This window comes from Pseudorca crassidens, chromosome X (assembly GCF_039906515.1).
Source record: "Pseudorca crassidens isolate mPseCra1 chromosome X, mPseCra1.hap1, whole genome shotgun sequence".
NCBI classification, from domain to species: Eukaryota; Metazoa; Chordata; class Mammalia; order Artiodactyla; family Delphinidae; genus Pseudorca; species Pseudorca crassidens.
This window is the reverse complement of record NC_090317.1, coordinates 128,021,090-128,044,879: the sequence shown is the minus strand read 5'-3', so window position 1 is coordinate 128,044,879 and position 23,790 is coordinate 128,021,090. Positions and strand designations below refer to the sequence as shown.

General features: G+C 49.6%; 1 protein-coding gene and 1 non-coding gene across 9 annotated transcripts in view; one reads left to right on the top strand and one right to left on the bottom strand.

The window, feature by feature from the left end:
• The window catches only part of LOC137216322 (F-box-like/WD repeat-containing protein TBL1X), a 231,348-nt gene that overhangs the window by 16,092 nt on the left and 191,466 nt on the right, over nucleotides 1-23,790 (top strand). The window contains exon 2 of one of the 8 annotated variants that reach the window (XM_067722254.1): nucleotides 6,605-6,678. The exons of 6 other annotated variants lie outside the window; for them this stretch is intronic. The gene's annotated coding sequence lies outside the window, so the exon portion shown is untranslated. Of the gene's footprint in view, nucleotides 1-6,604; nucleotides 6,679-20,379; nucleotides 20,447-23,790 lie in introns of those variants that run through there. One more of the 8 variants, XM_067722253.1, reaches the window with a different exon arrangement.
• Nucleotides 5,311-5,412, bottom strand: LOC137217656 (U6 spliceosomal RNA). The gene has a single exon (XR_010940166.1). It is a non-coding gene; the product is annotated as a U6 spliceosomal RNA (small nuclear RNA).

Here is a 23,790-nt window from a genome sequence, read left to right as displayed (position 1 = left end):
CCTCATACATTCCAGGGAAATACGGATCTTTTTCTACAGCAAAGGACAAGCAAGGTTTTGGGAGCTAACTTCAGAGGGAAAAGAAATTCCTTTAGAAGTATTCATTTACAAATAAACAGCGAAATTACGCGAGACGTCTGGGGTTTGATCTGGAAATCGCACTTCATCCTTATCTCTTCCCCAAGAACTGAGAAAGGAGGGCGGAAGATCCTGAGTGAAGAGACTCCACGTTGATGACTGTGCTGGAAGGGAGTGGCTGCCGTGAGCCCAGCCTTTCAGTGCATCTGCTTACGGCCCTCCCTCCAGGGTTTTGGTTTCTATAGGGTTTTCATTTGCTGTGCGGAGTTCGGAGCGTGCAGTGTGCAGGGTGTCACAATAGCCAGGCCTCCACCCCTTGTTCTCTTCATCTGGTCAACCTTTGAGCCCCCTGAGAAGTTCAGGGCCCCCTGCCTGGGCCCCAGCCCGCTTACCTGCGTGCATCCCCTTCTCTGCCCTGCATCTCCCAGCAGGAGCTGCCCCGCACCCCTGCGGCACTTGTTGCTACCCGAGGGGGGGGGCCCTCTCCCTGCCTGCACCCCTGCAGCCGGCCTTGCTTTGGGGGCTTCCAAAATGCAAGGCTTTTCCTCTGAACAGATTCTGTGTTTTGTTTCTTTTTCCTGTTCTAAGCTGGGTCCTGTTTCTAAGGTGATACCTAAGAATATGCTGATTTCCCTGAATCCCCGCACTGTGGGGTTGTAACTCCCAGCTCCTCCGGCAGAATAACCGATATTAGCAGTCCACAGTGTGATGTGGTAGATTCTGTTTCTGGCATGTTCAGCTGTCCATGTACAACTGTGTAGTCTTCCGTTTTTATCTATATGGGATCATATTACACTGGTTTTGCACCATCTGCTTGCTTGCTTTTTTTTACCCCTTTGTTAAGGTATAATTAAAGTACAGTAAACCAGGCGTATATAAGGTGTGCACGGTCATCAGTTTTCTCCTATGTTTGCTGTCTTGAGTGTGGTGCTGGCTTCTCGGACACGTGCATATCAAGATAACACGTATTTTCGTGGCTTCCACATTTCCCTGTGCCTTTCTGTAATCTCTCTCTGCTTCCCCCCACCTCCGGGCAACCATTGATGGCTTTCTATTACTAGATGGGTTGGTTTGCATATCCTAGAATTCTGTATCAGTGAAATTGCACACTGTGTGCTCATTATTTTGCCTGGCTTCTTTCACTCGGCCTGGTGATTTTCGGCTTTATCCATGTTGTGGCCTGTGTCACTAATTCATCCCCTCTTATGACTGGGTAGGATTCCATCAGGTATGGACGCACCACCGTGGATCCATTCACGCGTTGTTGGACACCTGGGTTGTTTCCATTTTGGGGGTTATTATGAATAGTGCTGCTGTAAATATTTTTGTGACCTTACCACTGGTTCTCAAACTTCATTGTGTACCAGTGCCCTGTGGAGGGCTTGTGAAAACACAGGTTGCCAGGCCCCATCCCCAGAATTTCTGAGTCAGTAAATCTGGGCGGGGCCCGAGACTCTGCATTTCCAGCAAGTTCCCAGCTGACACTGATGCTCCTGGTCTGAGGCCCACACGTGCCTTAGAGGAAGTCTTTGTAGACTGTGACTGTTAGTTGTTCCAAATGTTTCTCTCCTAGACTGTTCCTTATAACGTTGCTCATGGTCTTAACCACCAAGCTTCCCATTTCTGTACGCTTGGATGTGTCCGTCTTTCCTCTTGGCTTCCTTATTATGTCAAGGGGCTAATACCAGGAATAACTCGGGATGCGTGGGTCGGCGTGCTGATGAACGCCAAACGCCGGCCGTGATACCCTGCCGACTCTTGTGGGATCTGACTTGCGCCCTGTCTGCGGTTGCCGGGGTCACCTTCTGAGGAAATGGTCCAGGCCCAGGTGGGGCGGGATTGGACCCAGGCCCTGCGCCAGGGGCTCCCCATGCTGCTGGGTCCACTGCAATCTTAAGGCTGCTCACCCGCCTTTCCTCTCACAGGGGAGCAATACCTATCCTTTCTCCATCCCATCCCCTCCCGTCTGAAACAGCCAGCCCAAGCCAGTCAACGTATTTTACTTTCAGTTTGCTTTTCGGGAGTCTAATCTGAATCTGCTGACCTGGAGCAGCCGGAAGTTATCAGTAGACGTTTGCTGCCGTAGCCAGTGTATTTGTTACCATTGTTTTTTTATTTTGGAGAGAGAGAATACTTTCATTATAGAGGGTTGCTTTAAATTACTGAGAACGGTTACTTTTGCAGAATCGTCTTCCTGCATTTCATCGTGAGCCCCAGGCGTCCCACTTTGCTCCTCAGCCCGTTCCATAAACCACCTCTGGTCACAGTTTGCTACCGACCTCTGCTCAGGCGTTCCAGAATCTTTACTGTGGAGTGGGCTGGTGCGCAGGATTGCAGGCTTGTTAAGTAAACTAACCTCCTTGGGGTGGTTAAATTTTTTAAAGTTTGCAGTGACTTGTAATCATTGGCTGATATCTTAGTGGTTGTTTCCTCTTCCTCTCTCTTCTTCTCCTATTTTTTAATATGACAGCTTTATTGAGATATAACTTACATACCATGCAACTCACTCATTCAAAGTGTGTATAACTCAGTACTTTCCTGGTATTTTTACAGAGTTGTGCAGTCATCGCCACTGTCTAATTCTGTAGCATTTTTATCACCCTGAAAGAAACCCCTTACCCATTAAGCCATCACTTCCCAAATCCCCTCTCCACCCAGCCCCTGGCAACCAATGATCTGCTTTTTGTCCCTGTGGATTTGCCTATTCCGGACATCTTCTATAAATGGAATCACACAATATGTACCCTTTGCTGTCTAGCTTTCTTCCCTTAGCGTTAGGTCTTTGAGGCGTGTCCATGTTGTAGTGTGTGTTATTCCAGTTTCTTGGTGAACGTTTTGTGGAATCTCTGGGTAATCAAGGAGGGCTTGGGGCCTGGGGTGGGGAATCAGGTGGAAGAATGTTACGGGCTGGGTAAACCCGGGGCACGGGCTGCTCCTTTCAGATGACGTTGAAATGGAAAACGGTTCACAGAAGGAGCCATGTTTTATAAGACCATTTCCAGTTCAGCTTTCAATTGGGCGTACACTGTATCTGCCTTCTCCTTCTCTTTAGTTCCATCTCTTCCCCTAAATTTCAACCTAGAAAACAGTTGTGGTCAGTTAAAGCTGTGTCTGCTGACCCCTCTTTTGTGCTGCCTTTTGGACGGCATTTTATTTTCTAAATTTATTTTTGGCTGCACTGGGTCTTCTTTGCTGTGTGCAGGCTTTCTCTAGTTGCGGCGAGCGGGGGCTACTCGTCGTTGCGGTGCGCGGGCTTCTCATTGCGGGTGCGCAGGCTTCTCATTGCGGTGGCTTCTCTTGTTGTGGAGCACGGGCTCTAGGCCCACGGGCTTCAGTAGTTGCAGCACACAGGCTCAGTAGTTGGCGGCACGCGGCCTCCAGGGCATGTGGGCTTCAGTAGTGGTGGCGCGTGGGCTCAGTAGTTGTGGCTCGTGGGCCCTAGAGCGCAGGCTCAGTAGTTGTGGCGCACAGGTTTAGCTGCCCCGCGGCATGTGGGATCTTCCCGGGCCGGGGCTCGAACCTGCATTGGCAGGCGGATTCTTAACCACTGAGCCACCAGAGAAGTCCCTGGATGGGATTTTAGAGGGTCCTTTCTTGGTGTGAGACGTAGGAAGCCTGTAGTCCCCAAGGGGGTAGTGTGAAGTTGCTCTGGGGTCGCGGGGTTCCAACCAGCTAGACTTTGGCTGCGTTCTGGGGCCTCCCTGAAGCCACAACGCCAGCTTAGACTGAGACAGAGTCGTAGAGTTGTTTACTTTTCTGAATGTATAAGCCTTCTGCCTCTGTAGAGCCATAAATTACCGTTCCGGGGTCAGGTGGGAGAATATGGAGGCTGATTTTTCCCCAGCTCTCCATAGGCACGACTTTCTGGGGTGTCTGTGCCTTGAACAGAGAGCTTATTGGTAAGGCTGAAGGTCATGTGTGTTTTCTCCGTTGATCTTATAATTGACTGTGTTAGTTTCCTGTCACTCTTGGGACAGATGACCCCAAACTTCCTGCCTTGAACGACTCCGCTCTGTTATCTTATAGTTGCAGAGGTTGCAAGTCTGAGATGGGTCTCCCTGTGTCAGTGGGGCCGCCTTCTTTTCCAGAGGCTTTCGGGAGAAGCCAGTCCTTGCCTCTTCCTGCTTCTAGAGGCCGCCTGCATTCCCTGGCTCATGGCCCCTTCTTCCATCTTCAAACCCAGCAGTGCAGCATCTCTGATCATTCCTCTTTGGTCACGTGTCTCTCTGACCACAGCCTGGAGAGATTGCCCACTTTTTAGGGCTCACGTGATTACATTGCCCTCCCCCCCCATCCAAGATAATCTCCCCTGCTCAGCATCCTTAACTTCATCGCATCTGCAGAGTCCTTTTGGCCATGCACGGTAACACTGTCACAGGGCCCAGGGATTAGGGCATGGGACTGTCTGGGGGCCATTATTCTCTGGCTCCATTGACAGTCTCCAAGGAGACTTATTTCCTTTGTTTCTGTCTCTTAATTTGTTCCTCTGAGCCCTGCAAGGTTTGTATATTTATTTAATATTTGCTGTTTGTCTCTTGAATGATTCAGAAGTCGTGGAGCTGTTTGGTCGGTGTGCCTGCCTTTCACTGAGATGGAGCCACTGGCTGAGTCTTGATTTACCTCTGAGCACACCCGGTTGTTTTCTGTCTTGGAAGGACCTGGGATTTTTGGTGCTGATCGAACACATTTGTATGTCTAGAGCCTCTCCTTCCCAAGAACTCCATAGTTGGTGGGTGGCCCTGCCACTGTCAGTTTGAGGGTCTCTCGGGGACTCTGACAGAACTATTCCCTGGAGTTAGTGTCTCACAGTCTGAGTCAGCTGTGGGAAAGACCACCACGATGTGAGAAGAGTGGGACCTGGCCCCCAGGACTTCAAAGATACCATGTGTGCCTTTATGGGGACTGAATTGGTGGGTTTGTGGCTCCATACAAGAGTGGAGGAAGACAGGTGGGGGTAGGGACAGAAAAGTCATAATAATATCCACTTGTTAATCAGCATTTTGGTTCAGAAATATTTGGGGAGTGTATCAGTCAGCTTTCTGTTTTGCTGATGATGTGTAACAAACAGCACCCCCGCATACAAAGGCTTACAGAAACAAGCACTTATTTCTTTACAGAATTTTTTAAAATTGAGGTAACGGTTTATAACATGTAAGTTTTCTGTGTACAGTACCGTATTTTGACATCTCTGTATGCTGGAGCGTGCTCACCACCGAAAGTTTAGTTTCCATCAAAAATACGGAATGCTTCATGAATTTTTGTTACCCTTGTACAGGGGCCATGTTAATCCCTGTATCTTTCCAGTTTTAATATATGTGCTGCTGAAAAGAGCACCAAGCACTTATTTCTTGCTTACTGGTCAGTGGGTGGTGAGGTGTGGCTCTTCTGGGCTCAGCTGGGTGGGATCAGGGAGGCCTGGTCAGGCTCTGGGCTGGGTTTAGGACTGAGCTCCTAATCTCCTCCTTCTGAGGCTAGTAGCCTCTTGGGGCATGTACTTCTGCCCCTCCTATCTGGTATAAGAAGAAGCCAAGCTACATCACGCAGTCACGTTTAAAACCTCTGCCTGTCCTTCCCACTAATGCTCGTTGACCGGAGCAAGTGTCGTGGCCAGATCCCACATCCATGGGCTGGGGAGGGCTGTTCCAGTCGGGAGGTCATGCAGAGTCACACAGCAAAGGGGGCAAAAGGCACGTGTGTTAAGAGGCAAGAGGGAAGAAGCAGGATTGTGATACCTTCTGCCCTGTTGGTGTGTGGGAAGGAAGATGACCCCAGTGGACGAGACTGATGCACCCAGTTATATCCAGGAAAATAGCCCCGTAGGTGGATGTTGGAAGCAGCAGGTGCCTGTGAAATAGGTAGCTTCCTTGGTTCCATCTTAGAACAGGGGTTCTCAGCTGGGCAGGTGGTGGGGGCACAATCGTGTCCCCCCAGGGACATCTGGCAACATCTGGAGACATTCTGTTGTAACTAGGGGAGAGGGTGCACCTGGCATCTAGTGGGTAGAGGCCAGGGACGCTGCTCAGCATGGAACAGTGCACAGGACGGTCCCCCACAAGGAATTACCTGGCCTGGGTCCACATGTGCCCAGGCTGAAGAGCCCTGCACAGATGCAGTTTCCAGGTGACTGTCGTGCACTTTGAAGTTTGAGCACCACATCTTGCAGGACTGTCTCCACTGGGAAGGGCAATTGGCAGTCCTTTCCATATAAAGACATAAAGCCCTCCCGAGGAAAAAGGAGTTGTTTAATCTCTCCCAGATGGCTGTGTGGAAGCAGGTTACAGCCCAAGGGTCTTGGCTAGGTCTCTGTGATTTCTGTGACTTATTCTCATCGGCTTGGTACTGTATTAATTCTTTAAATTTTATTAATTTTTTTTTTTTGCACAGCCTAATAAATAGACCATTTATTTGGTGTTGGAAAATCTGTTTTTTATTAGGAGATTTCCATTATGAGCTTAATACTCTTTTTTTCCAGGTGGCCTTTTGCCCACTGTTTCTCTTACGCATGTATTTTCTCTTTCCTCACCAGCAAGACTGCAAGTACTTGACAGCAGAGATCACGCCTTAGGTTTCCTTTCGGCCCTGCACCGTAGCAAGCACACGGTAATTATGGGTCAGTTGCTCATGGTGTCCTTTGCAGTGCACGTTGTGCTGCATGGCTAAGGGTCGTTTATCGTGTTTCCATGGACCAGCCTTTTGTCTCTTGCTGTAAATTCTGTTTCCAGTCTTTGGGGGCTGATGCCTTAGCGTGTTGACACTCGGTTGCTTTGTGGCCAAAAGAAAGTTTTGACCTCATTAGAGGAGGGAGCCGTGTCACTGAGAGGCTGACAGCCTCCTTCCTCCTCTCACACAAGTGTTGTTTTATTTTGGTGATTGAAATGTTGAGGGTATGAAAAAAAAATCAGAGGATCTGACTTGCTGGCGGGACAAGCAGAGGACAGTGCTGTGAGTGAGGGAGTGAAAGCCTGACTATTCCCACCCGCATCGTCGTGCACAGCAAGCAGATAGAGATTTTCTGCTAAAAAGCTGGCTGCGGAAGCACTTGCTCTGGAGGATGCTGTGTCACCTAGAATTGGCTGTCATCAGATCAGCCAAGTATCACCTCTCGGGGCGACCAGCAAGTTACGGAAGTAACTCTGTTGTGCAGAACTTTCTATTTCTCTCTTTCGTTCTCTCCCTTTCCCCCTCGGTTGAGTGCTGTTTAAATGAAATGGTTCTCCTTGATTGTGTCTTTAGTACAGTAGTTGTGAGAGCAAGGCTTTTGTTCTTCCTGATTCCCTGTTGAGAAAAGACATCTCCTGGCTTGTGGGATGCAGGGGCGGGGGGTCAGGACCCACAGAGACAGTTCCATCCTTCAACTGTCCTTTTTTATTTTCATTTCATTTTTTAAAAATTGAGATATAATTGACATATAACGTATTAGCCGAAGGTGTGTAACATAATTATTTGATATATGTAAACATTGTGATGTGATCACCACAATAGGTTTAGTTAACATCCATCATCACACATAGTTACTCATTTCTTTTTCTTGTGATGAGAACTTTTTTTTTAATCTTTATTTATTTATTTTTGGCCACGTTGGGTCTTCGTTGCTGCACGCGGGCTTTCTCTAGTTGCGACGAGCGGGGGCTACTCTTTGTTGCGGTGCGTGGGCTTCTCATTGCGGTGGCTTCTCTTGTTGCGGAGCATGGGCTCTAGGTGCGTGGGCTTCAGTAGTTGTGGCACACGGCCTCAGTAGTTGTGGCATACGGGCTTAGTTGCTCCGTCCATGGGATACATGTGGGATCTTCCCGGACCAGGGCTCAAACCCGTGTCCCCTGCATTGGCAGGCGGATTCTTAACCACTGCGCCACCAGGGAAGTCCCGTGATGAGAACTTTTAAGATTTATTCTCTTAGCAACGTTCAGATATACTCTCCAGTATTGTTAACTACAGTCATGTGTTACGTTGAATCCCCCGGACTTACTCACTCATGTATGTATGTATGTATGCATGCATGTATGTATGCATGTATGCATGCATGCATGCATGTATGTATGTATTTATTGGCTGCGCTGGATCTCAGTCGCACTTGCGGGATCTTCCGCTGTGGCGTGTGGGATCTGGTTCCCAGACCAGGGATGGAACCCGGGCCCCCTGCATTGGGAGCGCGGAGTCCTAGCCACTGGACCGCCAGGGAGGTCCCGGGACTTAACGTATTTTACGGCTGGAAGTCTGCACCTTTGATGCTCTTCACCCACATCCCCTCTCCCGCCGCCTCTGGCCACCACCATCTGTCCTCTGTGCCTTTGAGGTGTCAGTTCTTCTCTACCACCTTGTTGGCTGCCCTGTCACCTCCTGGGCTGTGAGGGCACCAAGTTGGTGTGTCTGACAAAGCAGGTGACCTAGGAGGTCGCATGGAGTAAAGGAGGAGATGAAATAGAAGTATGTGAACTAAATGAAAATTATGTGAACTACAAAATGAGAAAGGCCCTGAGCTGCCGCATTTCCACATGCAGGTCTAGCAGTGTCACGTTATGCTACCGACCTTGGCAATTTTTCCAGCTGTCCTTCTGTCTAAAATACAACTTACATGAAAATGAGCCCATCCCTTGGAACTTAGTGGTTAGGAAACTGGAGTCAGGTTTGGGGAAAGGGACCCTCACCTTGTTAGACCCGACACCCCCCTCCCCTCAAGAGGCACCTGGACTGTTACTCATGGCGAACAAGTTGAGCTGAACGGCACTGAGGAGGAAATGGAACTTCCCTTTCTGTTGGGCGTGCCTGTAGCAAGACGTTCTGAGCACCGATTCTTGTCTCACAGCAGAACGTGATTCATGTTACTGTCGCTTACGGAGTAGAGTGTTGTTGAGATTGGGGGTGGGTGGGTGTGTGCGTGCGCGAAGGGGAGAGGAGCGGCCGGATGAAGCCGTGGGGAACGCAGGGAATATGTTGGAAGATGTGCTTTCGAGGACAAACAGTAAACTTTTGGCAATAGGCTGAGTTTGTGACCTGTGACTCAGACAGTGTGATTGAGGGAGGTTCCAGTGGTCATTTACTTCCAGCCTTCTTCTTATTGGTGCCACGGGGCAGTGTCTTATTCAGCTTTCCAGAACACTCTCTAGGAACTTTTTATGCTTGATGGAGATGGTATTTCTCCTCTCACTTCACTGTGGTTTAAAGAACTGGGAACTGGCGTTACAAGCCGTCTCCACGTTCCTTTGATGATTGTGTAATTTATCAGTGGAGAGTTGCCCATGACCTTCCTGGCATCTGACTTCTCACAGGGTACCTGCGCTCACGGTCTGCCTGTGGAACACGTATAATGGAGAGTGAAGACTTTTACAAGTAGGTGGGTCCTCCTGATTGGAAATTGGGGTTATTTGAGCCAACGCAAGTCAGTTCCTGACCTTATCCAAGATTAACTGCATTAAATCAAAGAAGACCCATATAACTGTAGGTTATAATTCTTTTTTTTTTTTTTTTTGGTCCGATACCAAGACTGAAGTTTCCCTGGAAAGAGCGCTTGAATAAGAGCAGAAGGATTGAATTTTAGGCCTAATGCTATCATTAACCACCCACTTGACACTGGCCCCAAGAGAATAAAGGAATCATCGTTTTTCTTCTGTCAGCTGATCACTTGGGCCACATGCTCTCCAAAAGGTTCCAGCACACAACGTGGTAGATCCGTTTTCAAGACTGTCCTCAGCCCCTAGTCTGAGTTACTGGTGTTATGGGGGGTTGCTCTATCACTTGCAGCGGTAAGAACTGTGTATGGTGAAACCCGGTGGCCAGAAAGCTGTCTTTGGAATGTTCTCTTGTCACTTGTTAGGGAATGCGCTGTAATAATGTTCCCTGGAACTTTCAATGACTAAACTGCCTTGAACAGGAGTCAGGAAAGGCCCACCTTCCAGCAGATTCCATTCTGTGGGGTTGTCTTAGAATTGAGGTCTGAGAGCATTTCTTGATTATCTAGTCAGGTGGATGTGACTTAACTAAAGGCCAGTTTGGACCCTGTTGGAGAAAATCAAGTTCAGACACTTAGTCTAAACAGAAGTGAGGAATACGGTTACCTTTATCTCATTATCGAAGCTTTCTTTGGAGGATATACAAGCTTGTACCGCATGTGACAAGCATCACACATGGAGGGATTTTTTTTTCTGCTTTTTTCTCTGAAAAGTCCTTGGGTAATCAGGTCATAGACTATTTGGTGTAAAACCCAAACCGACCAGACAAACAAAAAACAAAGCAAAACAAACAAACAAAAAAGCCGTAGTTAATTTTATATTAAAATGTATAGCTTGAGAATCTTCATTGAAAAATCAGTAATCTTTTGCAGATTTGTTTAAATAGGCTTTGGTGCCTTTTAAGAAGATTCCCTTCCTGGTTGCTGTGTTTGGTCCCTTCAGAATTTGGGTCAGAACAATTCTCCAGGAAAGCAGCCATGTTAAACTGGTTCACTGCTAGGATGGCTTACATTACGGAAGAAGTTTCTACCTTTAGCCCTCTTTTTCTGCTGGTTTGCTTTCTTGGAAACATTATTACATCTGTTCTTAGGGGAGTTATAAAAGAGGAAAAAAGAGTTAACACACCGTGTTTTGTAACCGGCGTTGGCTTCTTGCCCTGAGTACTGTGTCTTTGCCGTCCGTTTCTCACTTCAGAAGTGCAGACGGGGTCCAGAGCTTCTCTGAGAGCTCCTCCCAAGCAAGGTGGAGCCGTGCCAATGGAAGGGGGCTACAGGGATGCCTGCTAGGGCGGATGCGCTCCAGAGAGAGGGCAGGGGTTTATCTCCGCTTCCCATCGTCTGTCATTTCATTCTCTTTGGCTCCGGCTTTTTCCATTCGCAGCTGCCCTTGTCGTGTGTTGGAACCAAACTTCGCCTGTACAGAAGGGCTGTGGGCAGAGGGCCTACACGTGAAGTCGCTTAGCTTTTGCCCTGATGTAGTGAAGGGATCATAAAGGGATGAGCACAGGGGAAAAGCTGAGCGTGGGAGGGGCCACCGTGTCATTCCATACAGGGATGTCTGTGCAATAGGAAGACACAGAAGAATGGTTTTAGGGTTTTTTTTAGGTCGAGTGGAGATTAGTGATGGCTACATCTTTATGTGGCTTACATGTATGGTCGATTTTCCTTATTCACGGTAGTTGAACGTGTACAGTTGCTGAGACCTCATCGAAGCTTTGCTTCTAGGGGAAACAGAGGGTTCGGTTCCTGCAGGCCTCTGGCCACGTTATTTTCATCAACCAATCACTGCATAACCTTGTTTTACGTGTGTTTCTGCTTAAAGACACCTTATTAACTGTATACTGTTGATTCATCCATGTTGAAGTCGCGGTCAGCAGCCCTGTAGCTCATGCCTGACCCACGCTTCTCCAACACACGTGTTCCCTCCCTACCGCACAGCACAGCCGCCTTGCCCTTCGGAACACCAGACAGCGCTGCAGCACCGTGCTTGGGGGCTGTTCTAAGCAGAGATGTCACCAACAAAAGCACAGAAATGCAAAACACGTGGCAGTAAATAGCCCGCGGAGAGCACACTGGCTTACGGCCTGGGAGCTGAAACAAGAAGGTAGCACGAGGCCTCATTCCACCTGAACTGGGAACGTGTGCACCAGCGGCTCGACCTTTTCACCCCGTGCTTGGTCCTTAAGTGACCACACCACCTCAGGTCTGGATCTGGGGCTACAGATAGATTTAGCAGGTAGGCAAATTCACGAATACCGTATCCTCAAATCATGAAAGTTGACTCTGTGTGTATACACAGTGTGTGTCCCCGGGTATTAGATACACACACATACACAGGTGTCTATTTTCAGGGACTTTAACGGCCTGAAAGCAGTCAGCGTTGTAACATTGGGTTGGCCCCAAAGTTCGGGTTTCGGAAAAATCCGAACGAACCTTTTGGCCAGCCTCGATAGTTGTGTCCTCTGGTCCCTCTGGACATGCAGTGAGAGGTTCAAGTGTTTTAATGAGGGACAAAGACCTGTGAGAGATAAATGGGGGACGGGACTGAGTAAGGAAAGCCTCAGGACCTCGACGCGTATCTGATAAAGTTTGAGCCAGGCCCCCCCGCCCCCCCACCGTGAGCTCTGGAGTGGAGATTGCCTGATGGGTAGAGAGAAATGGGCTTGTTCAGTCGTGGGGCTGCTCAGAACAGAGCCATGGAGGATGGGCAGGTTCTTTCTTTCTTGAAAGGAAGAACTTTGCATCTCCACGCTGGCACAGGTGTAAACCAAATTTTGGACTTCGGTTTTATATATTAAAGAATTATTTTGCACCCATATTAGGTTGAAAGGAGCGGCATTCCCATTTCAGATCAAAAGTCGTCAAGTACCGGCAGAGTCTAATGGTCTAACCCAACAGAATCTTTTCAAGGTATAATGATATCGTTTAAGATGAGGATAACATCTGTGCCTTAAATCGCTTGTTGAGAAAAATCCACTGTACCTCATCCGAAACATGTTTGGACCCACCATGGAAGCCCGTCCGTGGTGTCCGGACTCCCGGATGATGCTTGGTTTTATCAGGACAGCCCCTCCCCCAAATGATGCTAGGAAGAGAATCGAGGTAGTATGAGGAGGTGCTGCGTTTGTGTGTATGTTTCAGGTTGTTTTAATCTGTGAACACAAGCTTTTCTGAGCAGCTCCTTCCTTTGCCTTCAGGTGTTGTGGGTGCTGGACGCTGGAGCTCCGTCATTGAGTAGGTGTTTTAAGAACAAACGGCAGATTTACAATGACAGCTTCTGCAGTGATGGGAATATTCCGTGCCGCTTGGTGGAACATGTAACCACCACTGTGTCAAGTTAATAATTTCTCGACTTGGTCTTAAAACCAAATACACGCAGTTCGTTTCATTAAAAATACCTAAGTGGTAAAGGATGGGTGGCTTCCAATGGTGGTAGAGTCAGTTTTTAAAAATTGAAAGGAAAGTGCTTTGTTGTGATTTGCAATTCATATAGATAAGTCCTGTAAGCGGTTTCATCTTGTCTGTTTCAGGTGAGATAAAGTGTGAGACTTTCTAATTGAAGTATAGGTCATTTACAATGTTGTGTTAGTTTCAGGTGTACAGCAAAGTGATTCAGTTTTTTATATATATTTATATGTATACACACACACACATATTCTTTTTCATTTTCTTTTCCATTATGGTTTATCACAGGATATTGAATAGAGTTCCCTGTGCTCTACAGTAGGACCTTGTTTATCCATTCTCTGTATGTACTAGTTTGCATCTGCTAATCCCAAACTCCCAATCCATCCCTCCCCCCATCCCTCCCCCACCCCCCCTTGGCAACCACAAGTCTGTTCTCTATGCCTATGAGTCTGTTTCTGTTTAGTAGATATGTTCATTTGTGTCATATGTTAGACTTCCTATGGTATTTGTCTTTCACTTTCTGACTTAACTGTTTGAAAATCTCTGAGTCCATCCCTATTGCTGCAAATGGTATTATTTTATTCTTCTTTGTGGCTGAGTAGTATTCCATTGTGTATATGTATATATATATGTATGTATGTATGTATATATATATATATATGCACCACATTTTCTTTATCCCTTCATCTGTTGATGGTTATTTCAGTTGTTTCCCTGTCTTGGCTATTGTGAAGTGTGCTGCTGTGAGGATTGGGGTGCGTGTATCTTTTCAAATTATAGTTTTCTCCAGATATATACCCAGGAGTGGGATTGCAGGGTCATACGGCAACTCTATTTTTAGTCTTTTGAGGAACCTCCATTCTCTTTTCCGTAGTGGCTGCACCAACTTACATTCCCGCCAACAGTGTACGAGGGTTCCCTTTTCTCCACACCCTCTCCAGCATTTATTGTTTGTAGATTTTTTGATGATGGCCATTCTGACCGGTGTGAGGTGATACCTCACTGTAGTTTTGATTTGCATTTCCCTGATAATTAGTGATGTTGAGCATCTTTTCATGTGCCTGTTGGCCATCTGTATGCTGAGACTCATTCTTTAAAAGGCATTTGTCCTCACCTGCATTCCTAGGTACAATGTCCTTCAGCCAAATAGTCTCCAGGAACACACAAAGCTGTAGTTGGATGAGGTTGGGTTTGTTGACCTTGCATCGCATTGAGGGGACTGTGGGACATCTCAGTCACAGGGTGCTGAGAAGACCTTAAAAGAGTTGGGCAGGGTTTATGGAATCGTGTCCCTGTCTGAGATGAGTGGTCTCTGAATTGTTTCTGTTCCAGCAGGAGAAGGCGGCAGCCTAGCGGTGAGTGCCAGGCCGGCTCCCAGCTGCCAGTGGCTGCTTTTCCCTGTCGCTTATACATACATGATTGAGAGACTAGATGGGTGATTGATTGGGTGGGTGTGTGCTTCTTAATGATCACTCATTTTTAATACCATGCATTGTAGCAACTGGATGTGGTCCTGGTGTCACCTGTTAGCTTTTTTTTTTTTTCTTTTCTGCGGTACGCAGGCCTCTCACCGCTGTGGCCTCTCCCGTTGCGGAGCACAGGCTCTGGACGCGCAGGCTCAGTGGCCATGGCTCACAGGCCCAGCCGCTCCGCGGCATGTGGGATCTTCCCGGACCGGGGCACGAACCCGTGTCCCCTGCATTGGCAGGCGGACTCTCAACCACTGCGCCACCAGGGAAGCCCACCTGTTAGCTTTTGATGATGATGGAAGACCAACTTAACTCCTGCAGAGCCTTGCCGGGAAGGGAGCTGAGCATGACTCAGCATCATGGAACGTCAGGCTTAGTGGAGGTTGAGTTGTAATGTTGGCACTGGTTCGTGCTTTATGTTTTAGAGTTTCGGGTGTATTCTTTTCGATGCTTTTGTGAATGATATTTTCTTAATTTCATTTTCAGATTGTTCACGTCAAGTACTTGCAGGATATTACATTTTAAGGCAGTAGGAGACCTTTTTTCTTGCTAGTTACAGAAAGAGATTTTTCTCCTGGTTCACTGCCTGTGTCTGTGGCACTGAGTTTTTAACGACCAGGAAGACCTTCTGAGGATTCGTTGGCTTCCTTTGGGTTTGCCGCTTTTTAGTTCTCCAGAGGACCAGTAACAGAGACTGTGTTTGATTTTTTTTAAAATTTATTTAGGTAATTTTCATTGAAAACGATTTATTTTGGTTGATTATAGACCACAAGAAGTTGCAGGGATAGCGCCGAGAGGTCCTGTGTGCTGTCAACCAGGTTCCTCCAATGGTGACGTCTTACATAAGCTTAGAGCAGCAGCAAAAGCAGGACATCAGTACGGCGCAGTATGGTTACGTCATCCACAGTCATTACTGGGAGTTCACCAGTGTCTGCTTGTACTCATTTATGACTTAAAGTTAAGCGTGAGTAATATCTTCTCTCGCAAAACTCCAGTGGAGCATGAATGGAGCAGAAGGGGACGGAATGAGTTGAGGCTGTTACACAAGCACCCGTGAAAGATCCCCTTGACTTTCTTGGCGGCCGAAGTGGACGGGGCAGGTGGCAACAGCCCCCCCGGAAGGCAAGAGGGTGCTTTGGGTGGTTAAAATCCAGGTGCAGGCGGTGCCTGAGCCCCATGTGGGGCATGCTCCTTTTGTTTGCAAGTGCTCAGATGAGAGAAACCATTTCCCCTTCAAGCTCCAGGCAGATTGATGGAGAATATAACGGGGAGGAAAGCCCCCCAGCTCGTCCACCACAACCCGAAATCACCGGCCCCGGATTCAGTTACTTAATCAGTTCCCATACCCCTTGTTTTGTAGATGGATGGGACAACCTCTTTTCTCCCCTTCAGTGACGGTAGTTACTGTGTTTGGTGTTATCCACCTCACTTAGACCTCACCTTGGAATTTCTTTCTTCTCTTCCGTTTGGATGGTTTGCCACATGTCTGGCTAGGAAAGTGGAGACGTAAACTAAGCGTATAATGGACGTGAATCTCCCACTGCATGGAATGTGGCCGAATGGTTTTTCTTTTTTTTTTTTTTTTGCCGTAATCGGGCCTCTCACTGTTGTGGCCTCTCCCATTGCGGAACACAGGCTCCGGACGCGCAGGCTCGGCGGCCATGGCTCACGGGCCCAGCCGCTCCGCAGCATGTGGGATCTTCCCGGACCGAGCACGAACCCATGTCCCCTGCATCTGCAGGCGGACTCTTAACCACTGCGCCACCAGGGAAGCCCGAATGGTTTTTCTTTCCCACCTCTCTTGCCGTGCAGGTGACGAGTTGGAAATGGTTAAGGTAGTCGTGAGACACCGCAGAGTGGTGTGACTCTCTTGGGGGGGGGGTGGCAGCACTTCATCTCGAGAGCCACGTTACGGGTGTTGCCCTCCTGGGGGTTCTGCGCGAGCTGCTGCTCGGGAACTCAGGACAGTAGCTTGCAGTCTGGGCCTTGAGAAGCTCCTGTGAGTGAGGCGTGGAATGAAATTGCAGAAGCCGCGGCGGCTTATGGAAACCGGAGCCAGGCTGCCGTACTGGCTCGCGCCCCTGAGATGTGATAAGACTGGGAAGTGAGCTGCGAGGGCCATTGGTACCAGGGAGCCTGTCAGACACTTACAGCAGAGGCTTGCGGGCTGAACAAAAAGGGGTTTGCATCGCCAGAAAGTAGATGAGTGGTTGCCTAGGACCGGGGCTTTGGGTAGTGACTGCTGAAGGAGGGTGTCCAGGGCTGCTTCTGGGGAGATATAATGCACATGTTCCAAGGTTGATTGTACTGATCAGGGTTACACAGCTTTGTGAATATACTGAAAGCAACTGAACTGTATACTTCCGATGGGTGAATTGTGTGGTATGTGATCTGTATCTCAATAAAGCTCTTTTACAAAGGGTTCGGATCCGCTTTCTTACTTCGAAGCTTGCTCTGAAAATGTGTCACGTGGTCTCACGTGGTGGTAGAAGCTCCTCGTGCGTGGACATGGTGTCACTGCATGCGGGGAGAGCAGTTTCAGAGTGATCAGTTCCGGAAAACGTGTCCCTGCCTGTTGTCTCTGCTCCGGCAGAGCTGAGAACCAGGCGTCCGAGGTGAGCGGGCAGTGTGGCTGATAGCAGAGGAAGTGGGGCGCTGTCCTCTCTGTTATATATTTTCCCTTTTCTCACTCTCCTTAGCCTCTTCCCCTACCCCAAACAACAACCAACCAACCAACCAAGAGAGAGCGTGAGACGGGGTTGTGGCGCGGCCGAATGGCCGCGTTTTGTTAGAAGAATGCATGTATACGGGAGGGAAATACAGCCAACGCACAGCGGCCCACCCTTTCCCAAGGGCCAACATAGAGAAAAAATGGAGAGAGCAAAAGGGCAGACTTGTAATGCGTCCTTCTGACTATTGAGAGGTAAGGAAAACTTTGAAAACAGTCGTATCTCAAATCACCCTTTTCACCTTGGTTGAAACTGACATAGGTGGTTTTCCTTCCTTGAGCAAGGGAAATGTATACAGTGCAGGTGCTGCAGATGAATGACCTCTCTCTGTGTTGCTCTCCAGGGAATCTTGCTTGGAGATGATGAGAAGCGCATCGCTCTAAGTAATGTGAACTATTTCTCCATTCATAAACAGAGCTCGATAAAAAGCACATCCAGGTGGTCATTTAATATTTTCTGACACTCAGCGATTTTGCTATGAGCTTTGTAGAATTGGCCGGGTGCTTAAGCTAGTCGCGGAATGACTGAAATTGCCGGTCAGGTTAAAAAACCATGAGCACTTAGTCTCCTAAAGAAACGTTGTCTCAACAGCTATCTTTTGCTATTTTGTTGCTGCACGTGGTAACATGTCTTTGTTGCAAGCTGTGCATGCTGTATTCAGTGGTGAGGGAGAGCTGAAGATAGAGGCTAGGGACTGAGATTCCTGGATGCAGAGCGTGTACGAGGAAGTGGCCCAGGAGAGCCGGACGAAGGGCCCCCCTGGTGGAACCAGCGCTCCTTTGTGTGTTTGAGAGTTTAATCTGCGGGGAGGGGATTTCTCTGTGACTTCCTGCATGTTGAAACCTGAGTGGCCTGTCCTGCCTTTGACCTCTGCTGTTTGGACTGTGGCTTCATTCACGTGTACCTGGTTCATTCTCAGTGCCAGGGTCACATCCTTAGGTTGACACCTGAACCTGAACTTTGGGGCTTGAATAGGGATGTAATTGAGCCTCGAGGCGGGGGTGGGGTGGGGGAGAGGGCGGGAGATAAGGATAAAAATCGTTAGTGTTGGACCTGTGACTTTTTGGGTGCCCGCTGACCGCAGGGCAGTGTCCTGGGTACTTTCTGTAGCTGGTTTTGAGCCTGCACAACAAATCCAAATCCAGAAAGGCTCTTCCTGTTTTGCAAGTGGGGAAACTGAGGTCAGGGCAGTGACGTACCGGGTCTACCACTTGGAACTGGGACTTCAGAGCCCACCCTCTCTCCCAGGGCAGCACCGTGCTTCTCAACAGTGGAAGGTTTTTTACCTTGAATGCATTACACTCTTCAGTCTTAGGACTCCTCAGGGACACTCGGGAGTCGTGGGGTACGGGCCGGTGGCTAGACGCCAGGGTTGTGTACGTGGGAGCCCTGGAAGAATGACGGTGTCCGATTCCAAAAGCATCTTCTGAGGCAAAGCTTGAGATAGGCTTCCTTGAAGGCAGGGGCCAGACTTGGCCTGCCACCTGTTTTTGTACAGCCTGCGAGCTAAGAATGGGTTTGTATTTTTAAACGGCCAAAAAAAGAATACTGTTCTGTGACACATGAAAATGATATGAAATTCAAAGTTTTCTTGGAACCCAGCCACACCCACTCATTTAGGTACTGTCTGTGGTTGCTTATTCCCTACACAGGCTGTTGCAGCAGAGACCCTCTGGCCCCTGGAAGCCTGAAGTATTGACTCTCTGGCCCTTTCCGGAACCAGCGTGTGATCCCTGCCTGTTCTGAGGCCCATACCACCTCCCTGGTGTGACCTGCACTTCCTCCTCTCTCCTGATCTGATCTTCATTTGCACCCTATTCCCATCTAACCTTGCTTGCTGGAGCCTGGTATTCCACAATTAGAGAGTCATTTGTTCGACATGAAACTTTGTTCCAATTAAAATCCCGGGAGTCCCAGGAGAGGTAGTACAGTAAGCTCTACCAGTCACTTCTGCCGCAGGATTGGAAGGGATCCGTGCTGGCTCTGTCCCAGCAGAGCAGGGCTGCAGCATAAAAGGGGGGGTACAGGGTGCTCCTGTGCTTGGTGGGAGAAGAGGGGAAGTTGGGTCATCCAGAAGAGACCTGTGTTCATGTCCTGCTTTTTCTGCTTCCCCACCTCAGTCACCCAGAGGCTGGCGGTGTTGGTGGACAAAGGAAGATGCCCTGCCCACCATAGGCCTGGCTGACAGCCAAACGCCTTGGCTTCTCAGAGCGGAATTGTACGGCGCGGCAGGGCCCACAGCTGGGAAGTGGTACCACTGGCATTTGGCTCGCACAGTCTTCTTCCTGTGCCCTGGTGCTAACTACGTTCTCGTGCCTTCTGCGGAAGGCTTGGTGTAACATACTAAGGGGGGTGACTCATTTCTTGCCTTTTTACCTGCTTGTTTTTTTTTTTTTTTTTCCTTTTTTGCGGTACGCGGGCCTCTCACTGCTGCGGCCTCTCCCATTGCGGAGCACAGGCTCCGGACGCGCAGGCTCAGCGGCCATGGCTCACGGGCCCAGCTGCTCCGTGGCACGTGGGATCCTCCCGGACCGGGGCACGGACCCGCGTCCCCTGCATCGGCAGGCGGACCCTCAACCACTGCGCCACCAGGGAAGCCCTCACCTGTGTTTTTGATGGTTGCTTCTCTTGAAGCCTAGACAACGGTGAACACACGTGGGGAAGATGAAATGTCACTCATTCCCGTCTTGCCCGTAGTAGCTGGTACCCCATACATGGGGGCAACCCCACTTCCCCCAGAAGCAGCCCGGTGATTCAGATGCTCGGCATTGAAGCGTCCGATCGCCACGCCATGGTGTGCTCCTTGGACGTTTTTTGTGGCCAGTTTACATTTCAGTTACGTTTGCAGGCTTTACAAGGCCATTCGAGACTGGCTGGGAGCTTGGTCATAGTTTTATAGCATTGTTTCTAGGAGGAAAACATTTCTGAGTGCGAAACCCATGAAGCCTTGGACAGTATCCCATCTGTAATTTGGAGGCCGCTCTGCTATCAAGATTTCTTCTTGACACTTGTCTCGTTCTGATGTGCATGGTGGCAAGCCAGAGCGTTCCATTAGCGGTGGTGTCCAGGGCGGCTTCTTTCCTTCGCGGTTCTTGTGTTTTCTTTCTCGATTTGTCAGACCCTTAGGACAGTGTGGTGGAGGCATCTACGTCTTCTGGTTGGGAGTGGCAGAGAGAGCGGGTTGGGAGAAGGGTTAAAATTAGCCAGAATTTAAAAGCAGCAGTGACAGCCCAGATCATTTTTCCTGTTAACCTACTTTGAAAGCTGCCAGAACAGTGGTAGAGTGGAAATTCTCCGGTTTCTCTTGTCCTCCTCTGGTAAGATCTAAAAATAACTTAAGGAGGAGCTGGGCACATGGCCCTTTGATCTCCTTGGCCTGGGATGTCTCTGGTTAGCAGCAGAGGCTCCCGGGACTCGGTGTTCTTCAGCGAGTGTGGGAGACGGTGGGTGGGGCCGGTTACTGTAATCTTCCTGGGTCTGTCCCTGCTTTCCATTTCTTGCTTCTCTAAATATTCTCTCTGCACACCTTCCCTTTACATTCCACCAGCTGGAATATGTGTACGGAAGCCGGGAACAGGACAGATCCCACCTTTCTAGAGAACGGCTGGACTGGGTTTGTTAGCTGTTTTATCGAAGGCCTCCTGTTCCAGAATAAGTAGAACAAATATTTGACTGCCAGAGGCCCTGTGGTTTAGCTGGGGAACACAATGGCAGGACTGGATTTCACGTGTAGTAGAGGTGTCGGGAGTGCCCTGGAGCGTGGAGGTTGGGATGGCATCAGCTGAGAACTGGTGAAATGGCCTGGAACCAGGGGCAGACATGGGGTGGAACCCTCCGTGGAGAAGAGCCGTGAAGGCGTGTGTCCGTAGGAGCCCACACGCTCAGAGGAGGTGGGAGGAGGAAGCAGAGAAGCAGGGTGGTCGGGGCTGCTGAGGTGGGATTTGGCGCCCAGAGGCTGGGGGTGACGTGTGAGAATCCAGGTGTGGTTTTCAGGGTAGGAGCAGTGAGTCTGCAGCTGAAGACGGCATATGTGCGACGACGGGTGAAAGGCTGGAGGCAGCGGGTACACATGTCTCGGGGGGAGAGGTCCAACCTCAAAGGTCAGGGGAGAAGAGCCTTTGGGAAGGAAGCCAGTATGGGGGAAGGGGTTTTTAGTGGGGGAAGATGTGGTGTTTGAAAGCTAACAGGAAGTGAGAGGTTCCGGAGGTGCGATAAAGGACGGGGGCTGTAGTTCTTTGCCTTGGAAGAGGAGTAGTGGGGACGTGGCTTTCGGGACAGATGAGAAGGTAGTAAGTGCCTAGAAAGGAAGATGATTCCTCTTAAGAGTTTCACCAAGACTAAGATCTTGGTTTTCTAAGAGAATAGGGGGTCCTGACTCGAGGGCAGCCAGCGCTCGTAGGATCAGCTGACGCAGGAGACGGATTCGGCGTTCAGACTGTCCTTGGGTGCAGAGGGTGTGAGCTTGGGCTGGGAGCTTGGCGTCTTCTTCCTGCCTCACCCCCTCTCTATCAGCAACCCTACCTGGAATCGTAGGCGCCCTCTTTAGTCTACCCTAAGCAAGGCTTTCTGTGTAAGAGGCTATTTGAACTCATTGGTTTGGTTTCTAAAATGCCATGGATTGGGCTTCCCTGGTGGCGCAGTGGTTGGGACTGCCCGCCAGTGCAGGGGACACGGGTTTGAGCCCTGGTCCCGGAAGACCCCACGTGCCGCAGAGCAGCTAAGGGAAGACCCAGTGCAGCCAAAAATAAATAAATTAAAAAGAAAATCGATGGGTTGAAGCATAAACCAGGGCAGACTGCAAAGGATGGCTTGGAGACGGTCTCACCGAGCACTCTCCACTGCGGCCCTCTGCCGTGGTGAGGTGTTCAGTGTCCACACGGTCCAGTGTGAGAGCCACTGGCCGTGTGTGGCTCGGATCGTCTGGGCTTCCAATGAGAGGGCAAGACGAGGAGGGCTTATTTATCTATTTTTTTATTTAATAAATTTATTTATCTTATTTATTTATTTTTGGTTGCGTTGGGTCTTTGTTGCTGCACGCGGGCTTTCTCTAGTTGCGGCGAGCAGGGGCTACTCTTCATCGCGGCGCACGGGCTTCTGACTGCGGTGGCTTCTCTTGCTGCGGAGCACGGGCTCTAGGCACGCGGGCTCAGTAGTTGTGGCGCATGGGCTTAGTTGCTCCACGGCATGTGGGATCTTTCCAGACCAGGCCTCAAACCCGTGTCCCCTGCAGTGGCAGGCGGATTCTCAACCCCTGCGCCACCAGGGAAGCCCACGAGGGCTTATGTAAATGTGTGAGTGGGATGGTCTGTCAGCAGAGCCTCCAGGGGCCGTGGCTTGGGTAAGGCTGGAAGTGGCTGGCGGGGAAGTGGCCGGGGCAGGGTGAGGGCAGAGGACTCGTAGGAGGAAACGTCTAGGTACTCACGGCCCCCGTGAACCAAAGCTGGGCTAACTATATTTTACTTGCTTCTATTGGTATTTCTTCTTACTCATTAATTATGCTGTAAACTACAGGAAGTTTGGGACTATGCGTTTTTTCTGCTGAGCCTGGGAAAGTGATCGGCCCCGGCAGCGTTTTGCTAATTCTTCGCTAATGGAGCACTGAAGGCCGTCTCTAATGACAAGCACTGGGGAGATGGCTTGACCTCCTTGGGTTCAGGGAGGGCAGGAGAACTTCTCCACGCCAGAAACACCTCCTCCATTTAACTCACTTGCTGGCCTCGCATCTTTAAATATCAACTCTCGTCAAGCCCTCCTCCTGTCTGTTGACATTTAGCCTTCAGAAAGGAAAAGGCCATCTCAGAGTTTCCATCTGTGAGCAGGGGGTTCTGAACATGTTGAAAACGTGGGCTTAATTTTGTGAGCTCAGTAAGAATTCATGTGGTTTGGGATCTGTTAAAAACTGTAGGCTTTGTAAGGAAACAAAACCTCTCGCACCTCTGTCTTCTGCAGACTCCCTAATGCCTTTAGTCTAGCGCTGCAAACACAAGCAGAGCGTTATGAAACAGCAGCAAAACCCTTTGCTTCATCCGCTAGCTTCTCGCTCTATTTCTGTCTCTCCCTCATCACACTTCGTAGGAGCACAGTTCCACGCTCCCCTGCCTTGCCCCTCTCAGCCCACACTCTCCTGGACCACGTGCAGTCTGGCATCCACCCCCCAGGCTCTGCCAGCGCCGTCCCCGGGGCCCCTGGCCCTGGGCCGCGGCCCCATCCTGCCCTCTCTGTTCCCCCTCCCTGCGTCCCCCAGCTGCCCGAGGGGCTCCCCAGAACCCCGGTGTTCAAGCATTAGTGTCAGGGAGGCACTGCGGTGGGTCCCCACTGGGCGATACTGACTTCACGCTCCTGCGCCCAAGGCTCTGAACAGCTTCCTTGTTTGTCCCCTTCTCAGACACCAGGATCCTAAACTTTCTTTTCTGCGTATGGACCCCCTTCAGCTGTCCATCGAAGCCTCGGAGGCATCTCGGAGTAGGATTTTCAAATGCATTCAAAGCTAGATAGGTTAGCGAAGGAAGCAATTACCAGTACTGGCATAAACAAAATTCCCGTGTGCTGTTACCCTCCTGCCGTCTTCCTTACTTTATGGTGGTGAAACATACCTGATGTGAAATGTGTCATCTTACCCATTTTCTGGTGCACAGTTCAGTGGCGTTAGTACATTCCCATT